General features: G+C 43.9%; 1 non-coding gene across 1 annotated transcript; it reads right to left on the bottom strand.

The window, feature by feature from the left end:
- Window positions 1–1,286: 1,286 nt before the first annotated feature.
- On the bottom strand, window positions 1,287–1,357 carry TRNAG-GCC. Its single transcript has one exon. It is a non-coding gene; the product is annotated as a tRNA-Gly (tRNA).
- Window positions 1,358–7,205: the final 5,848 nt, after the last annotated feature.

Below are 7,205 nucleotides of genomic sequence, written 5' to 3'. Positions count from 1 at the left end.
TTTCTTTTTTCTTTTTTTAAATTTTTTATTTATCAATTTTAACATAATTATACAAGTATCCACTTGTAAAGAAATATACATTGCAGATAAAAATAAAATATGTTGTATTACTACATTCATCATTTGAAATTATAATTTACACTGTTTTGTATCACAATAAAAGAAAATAGGAAGAGGAGAGCCTAAGAAATGGAGCATTACTTAACTCTAATTACAATAAGAAACCATGAAAAATATGACCCACTGAGTAGATACCATACCCATTTTCAAAATTCCAAACCCACATTAGAAGCCTTTATGGGTGAGAATCTAAAAAAGCTCTTAGTTGAGACGATTAAAATATACATAATTTTGTTGCTGAAATCTTAAACAACATTTTCAGGGAAACCGCAGCTGATTTTGTGCTCCCTTTTGTATAGCTTCATCGCTCATTGAGAGGAACAATTTCCTCCTAACTTGAGTGGATTTTATTATGTCAGGGTAACACCAGACTTTATAACCATGAAACAAAACATGCCTATTTCTAAAGAAGTGACTGAATATATTATTTTTGTCCATAATAAATGCAAACGATACCAGTAATGGTCTCCTTCTTGTAATAACCAGTTCTTGTGAAGACTCTATCAATGCTGTTATATTTAATGGCTCCACTAATTGCTCCACTGGTCGTTCAAGATTTTCTGGGTTTGCCTCATTAAATGGAAGGTAATATACTTTAGTAATGATTGGGTTCAGTGTTTCAGGCAACTTTAATACTTGTGAAATATATGATTTGAATAGCTCCAAAGGAGGGATATTATCAATAACAGGAAAGTTCATAAATCGTAGATTGTAGGTTCCCAAACTATTTTCAATGTTTTCAAGCCTTCTGTTAGTAATTTTTTCCCCTTGTAAAATGGTAAGTTGAACTTTTTCCACCTCCTTTAAATTACTTTCCATTTCATTTATTTCATCAGTTTGTAATGTAACTTCTTTGGCATTTAAAGAAACCTGATTCTTTGTTTCTTGTACCACCCTAGTTAATGTTGTAATAGATTTTTCTATTGATTGCAAAGCTAGCCAAATGGTAGATAATGTTATTTCTGAAGGAATTTGCAACAATGTCTCAACATGAGGTATTCCTTTTTCCTCTTTCTCTGGACTGTCTCTACCGTTTGCGAGAGTAACAATGACCTCCGGAACGGGGCACAACATTGTAAGTGAGCTTGCAGTAATGATCCATGTCATGTGAATATCTGTTTCATATCTGCAAGTGAGATTAAGATTTCAAGAAAAGGGCTAGCAACTGTATTGGTCGGGAATCGAACCCGGGCCTCCCGTGTGGCAGGCAAGAATTCTACCACTAAACCACCAATGCTCCAACTACGCTAAACATTCCAAAGAGGTGACTAAATCCCTACTTGCAGGCGCACATGCAACTCTATGTTGACAGTACAATCGGCTGTATAGCAGAAGCAGCAGGGCCTGGGTTTAAGGGACCGAGCTCTATGGAAGCAGAAGTGAAAAGCAGAGGGAGAAAGATACCAGGGCAAAGACATTTATACATGAGGAGAAAGTCACTGGGAGGAAAAGAGACCGAATTACTAAACAGTGCCTATTTCTACAGATTAGAGAGCAGAGAAAGAAAGAATCAACCAAAATAAACTACCAAATGAGCACAAACGGTCAACCATAAAATCTCTTATTTAGTGTTCGACTCAAGCAAATCTTCCCTGGAGAAGATGCTGACCACCTGTTATTCCAATTTACTCTTCTCTCCCCCCCCCCCCCCCACCCCAAGATCCATCTTTTTCACAGGAAGAACATTTCTTAATTTAACACTGTTCCTAATTTACAGATTTAATGATATCGGATAAAGACCCAATGCTCCATCCAGTCTGCCCAGCAAGTTGCTCAGGGTGGTTACTGCTGCTCCATGCAGGTGACTCCCATGCACAATTCTTACACCTAAAGTTAACATGCTTTCATTTCCATCCTCTAATCACTAGGGATTCTCTGTGCTTGACCCACACCCTTTGAATTCCAGTACCGTTCTTCTCCTTAGCACCTCTTCTTGGAGGATGTTCCATTCATCCACAACCCTTTCCATGAAGAAATAATCCCTGATATAGTTCCTGAGAGTAAATAAATGTTATGAGGACAATTTTCAAAGCTTTCTAGCTGGGTAAACAGCCCCGCTGAAAACTGCAAAGAGGCACACGAAAAAGACGACCCCGTCACATCTTTTATTTGACTTTAGAATCGTTGATTTCCAAATTGGAAAGAGATGAGTGGATTGTGGGAATTCTGAAAGGGGAGAGAGCTTTGCAACCTCCTTTATAAACTGATGAAATACTGATGTTTTCTCTAATGCCTGACATCCTTGTCTTGGGCGCTGGAAGTGATCTCGCATTAAGTGCCTTCTCTAGTTTAAATTGAAACTTCATGAGTCAGACGCTCTTGATGTGCGTTGATTGAAAAAGTATTGTCACACATTCGGTTTGAATGTGCTAATTAAGAACTTCACGGAATGCCTTTGTTGTCTTTTTATTTTTTGAAAGAGTAAACAACTGCTTTTTACCCATTGCTCTCCATTCATGATTTTGCTGATCTCTATCGTATTTCCTCTCGGTCGACTCTTCCCCAAGCTAAAGCACCATAACCTGTGTAATCTTTCCTTATAGAGGAACCGTTCCAGTTCTTTTGTCATTTTGGTCGCTGCTCTCCGAATCTTTTCCAGTTTCGCTCTATCGTTTTTGAGATATGGCGATCAGAATTGCTCACAATACTCTAACAGCGATCACAGCATCGAGCGATATAGAGGTATTTCGCTATTCTCTTTTTTAATCCATTTTCTATATTCCCGAGGTCTCCTCCCTGTACAGATACTTTTGATGGTTTTTTTCTCGCCCAATGAAAAAAAATCAAGTATATAGGCTGGAAAATGACTGTATTTTAATCATGTAAAAGAAAAGAGGGAAATATTTGTCAATGTGCTTAAGAATTTTCCAAATTTTGCCACAGGAGGCAAAATTTGGAACGGTCACAGGAAATGAAGAGGCTGTGCCTTTGACCTATAGTCCTTTTTGCCCGACATTATTGAGGAAGCGAGAAGGGGGGCGTAAGAGCTCCAAAAGTTCCTAAGGGAGACAAAATTCTAAATCCATCAGTGGTTGTTCTAGAAAATGAAACAGAGAAAAAGAAAAGTAAGATAAAAAAAATTTTGGGTCTGCAGTCTGAATGATTCCAGATGCTCAGCCTGTCCCCCTTACCCTCTTTTGGAAAATGTCATGAAGGAACAGGATGGAAGCCTGTTTTCTCATGCCCGGTGCAGCTGCTGTTAGAAATGGTGCTGGTGGAATGAGGCGGGCGAGATTGTGAATTTTGCCCATAGAAAATTGCGTCAGCCTGGACCTGGTAGTCCTATTTTGTATGTCAAAAATTTACAGCATCACCGTACCTCAGTCTGTCGGTGGCATTTGCAACAGCAATAGCAGTAGTGTGGGAGCAATGGGGTAAGATTTTGCAGGGAGGGAGAAGGGCAGGATCAGGGGAGGATCTGGGAGTAGTGGAGTAGTGGAGTAGAGAAAAGAAATAAAATTGTTTTTTTTTATTTGTTTATTTCCCATTTCATTTGCAACAATAGTGCATAGAGATGTAGGTCGTAAGTCTGACGTCATATGGTTTTTGGTGAGATGCCTCAGTATTTTGGTTGTCTTTCTCTGGACTGTCTCTGCCGTTTGCGAGAGGAACGACCTCCGGAACGGGGCACAACATTGTAAGTGAGCTTGCAGTAATGATCCATGTCATGTGAATATCCGTTTCATGTCTGCAAGTGAGAGTAAGATTTCAAGAAAAGGGCTAGCAGTTGCATTGGCCGGGAATCGAACCCGGGGACTCCCCTCCGATGCTCCAGCTACACTGGGTAGTCCAAAGAGGTGACTAAATCCCTACTTGCAGGCGCACATGCAACTCTATGTTGACAGTACAATCTGCTGTATAGCAGAAGCAGCAGGGCCTGGGATTAAGGGACCGAGCTCTATGGAAGCAGAAGTGAAAAGCAGAGGGAGAAAGATACCAGGGCAAAGACATTTATACATGAGGAGAAAGACACTGGGAGGAAAAGAGATCGAATTACTAAACAGTGCCTATTTCTACAGATTAGAGAGCAGAGAAAGAAAGAATCAACCAAAATAAACTACCAATTGAGCACAAACGGTCAACCATAAAATCTCTTATTTAGTGTTCGACTCAAGCAAATCTTCCCTGGAGAAGATTGCTGGTACAATAGACATAGGTGTGCAGAATCCCCTAGGGCATCACGATTGGTTAGTCATGAGTCAGCTGGTAAAAATCCTGCAGCCCTTCAAGGATGTCACGGAGGAGCTGAGTTCCAGAAGTGCACCTTGGCTGACATCATCCCTATAGTTAAATTCCTGGATGAACATTTGGAGGCCTTTAAACGGCAAGAGGGAATGACTGCCAAAGTGCTGCAGTGTGTGGACTTTTTGCAGCAGCAGGTGAAAGACAGATTACAGCCTTTAACAGAGGACAGCACATACATGCTCGCCTCTGTCTGTGATCCCCGTGTGAAAGGTAAACTCGCCCTACAGACCAATTGTCTGTCATTTGTGAAGGAGCTGCTGTTAGGTAAGGTCCGTGAACAGGAGCGCCATAGGCGGAGACAGAGTAGGCTTGAAGCAGAGGTGGAAACAGCAGGCACGTCACAAAGTTGTGCTGCTAGCCCAGGCAGGAGCAGCACTGTGTCAGTGACAGAAAGTACCTCCTCCTCCACGTCAGAACGCCCAAGGCATGTTGGCCATAAAGATTCATCAGTTGTGCAACGGGCGAGAGAGAAAGTAGCTGGATTGAGTGACGCTGAGCCCTCCCAAGCACAGGAGACAGCAGCACAGCTGTCAGTGACACGGTATCTCTCAGAGCCGATAGAGAACATGCAGACAGATCCGCTGGCATATTGGGCACACAAGTTCACTGTCTGGCCACACCTAGCCAAAGTGGCTGAACGATATCTGTCATGTCCACCAACCAGTGTGCCCAGTGAACGTGTCTTTTCAATGAGAGGGGATATCATGAGCCCTCACCGCTCAAGGCTGGCACCAGAGTTGATGGAAATGCTTGTGTTTTTGAAAGTAAACCTGCCTTTCCTTGGCTTTCCAAATTTTCCCTGTGAATGGGAAGATGAATAAAAGCTATTCCAAGCCTTGCAGCAGCTCCAATTGCCTCCTATGCTCAAGATAAAGTAAGCACTGCAGCACATGTTCCTGACATGAATCGCTGTGCCTGACCGTCTACTGTGCAGGCCTTGTGTTACTACCACTGTTTGACCTCGATAGCTGCGCCTGTTCATCCAAGCCTTGTGTTCCTAAAAGTGTTATAACCTCGATTGCTTCGCCTGTTCATCCAGGCCTTGTGTCCCTAGGTGGGATTGACCTCTGTGCTCGACTGTTGTGCCTGTTCATCCAGGCCTTGTGTTCCTAAAAGTGTTATACCTCCATAGCTGTGCCTGTTCATCCAGGCCTTGTGTTCCTAAAAGTGTTATACCTCGATAGCTGTGCCTGTTCATCCAGGCCTTGTGTCCCTAGGTGGGATTGACCTCTGTGCTCGACTGCTGTGCCTGTACATCCAGGCCTTGTGTTCCTAAAAGTGTTATACCTCCATAGCTGTGCCTGTTCATCCAGGCCTTGTGTCCCTAGGTGGGATTGACCTCTGTGCTCGACTGCTGTGCCTGTACATCCAGGCCTTGTGTTCCTAAAAGTGTTATACCTCGATAGCTGTGCCTGCTCATCCAGGCCTTGTGTCCCTAGGTGGGATTGACGCTGTGCCTGTTCATCCAGGCCTTATGTTCCTAAAAGTGTTATATCTCGATTGCTTCGCCTGTTCATCCAGGCCTTGTGTTCCTAAAAGTTTTATACCTCAATAGCTGTGCCTGTTCATCCAGGCCTTGTGTCCCTAGGTGGGATTGACCACTGTGCCTTTCATCCAGGCCTTGTGTTCCTAAAAGTGTTCTACCTCGATTGCTTCGCCTGTTCATCCAGGCCTTGTGTCCCTAGGTGGGATTGACCTCTGTGCTTGACTGCTGTGCCTGTACATCCAGGCCTTGTGTTCCTAAAAGTGTTATACCTCCATAGCTGTGCCTGTTCATCCAGGCCTTGTGTCCCTAGGTGGGATTGACCTCTGTGCTCGACTGCTGTGCCTGTACATCCAGGCCTTGTGTTCCTAAAAGTGTTATACCTCCATAGCTGTGCCTGTTCATCCAGGCCTTGTGTTCCTAAAAGTGTTATACCTCCATAGCTGTGCCTGTTCATCCAGGCCTTGTGTCCCTAGGTGGGATTGACCTCTGTGCTCGACTGCTGTGCCTGTACATCCAGGCCTTGTGTTCCTAAAAGTGTTATACCTCGATAGCTGTGCCTGCTCATCCAGGCCTTGTGTCCCTAGGTGGGATTGACGCTGTGCCTGTTCATCCAGGCCTTATGTTCCTAAAAGTGTTATATCTCGATTGCTTCGCCTGTTCATCCAGGCCTTGTGTTCCTAAAAGTTTTATACCTCAATAGCTGTGCCTGTTCATCCAGGCCTTGTGTCCCTAGGTGGGATTGACCACTGTGCCTTTCATCCAGGCCTTGTGTTCCTAAAAGTGTTCTACCTCGATTGCTTCGCCTGTTCATCCAGGCCTTGTGTCCCTAGGTGGGATTGACCTCTGTGCTTGACTGCTGTGCCTGTTCATCCAGGCCTTGTGTTCCTAAAAGTGTTATACCTCCATAGCTGTGCCTGTTCATCCAGGCCTTGTGTTCCTAAAAGTGTTATACCTCGATAGCTGTGCCTGTTCATCCAGGCCTTGTGTCCCTAGGTGGGATTGACCGCTGTGCCTGTTCATCCAGGCCTTGTGTTCCTAAAAGTGTTATACCTCGATAGCTGTGCCTGTTCATCCAGGCCTTGTGTTCCTAAAAGTGTTATACCTCGATTGCTTCACCTGTTCATCCAGGTCTTGTGTCCCTAGGTGGGATTGACCTCTGTGCTCGACTGCTGTGCCTGTTCATCCAGGCCTTGTGTTCCTAAAAGTGTTATACCTCCATAGCTGTGCCTGTTCATCCAGGCCTTGTGTCCCTAGGTGGGATTGACCGCTGTGCCTGTTCATCCAGGCCTTGTGTTCCTAAAAGTGTTCTACCTCGATTGCTTCGCCTGTTCATCCAGGCCTTGTGTTCCTAAAA

Source organism: Rhinatrema bivittatum, chromosome 7 (assembly GCF_901001135.1).
Source record: "Rhinatrema bivittatum chromosome 7, aRhiBiv1.1, whole genome shotgun sequence".
NCBI lineage: Eukaryota > Metazoa > Chordata > Amphibia > Gymnophiona > Rhinatrematidae > Rhinatrema > Rhinatrema bivittatum.
This window is presented reverse-complemented; position numbering and strand designations above follow the sequence as displayed.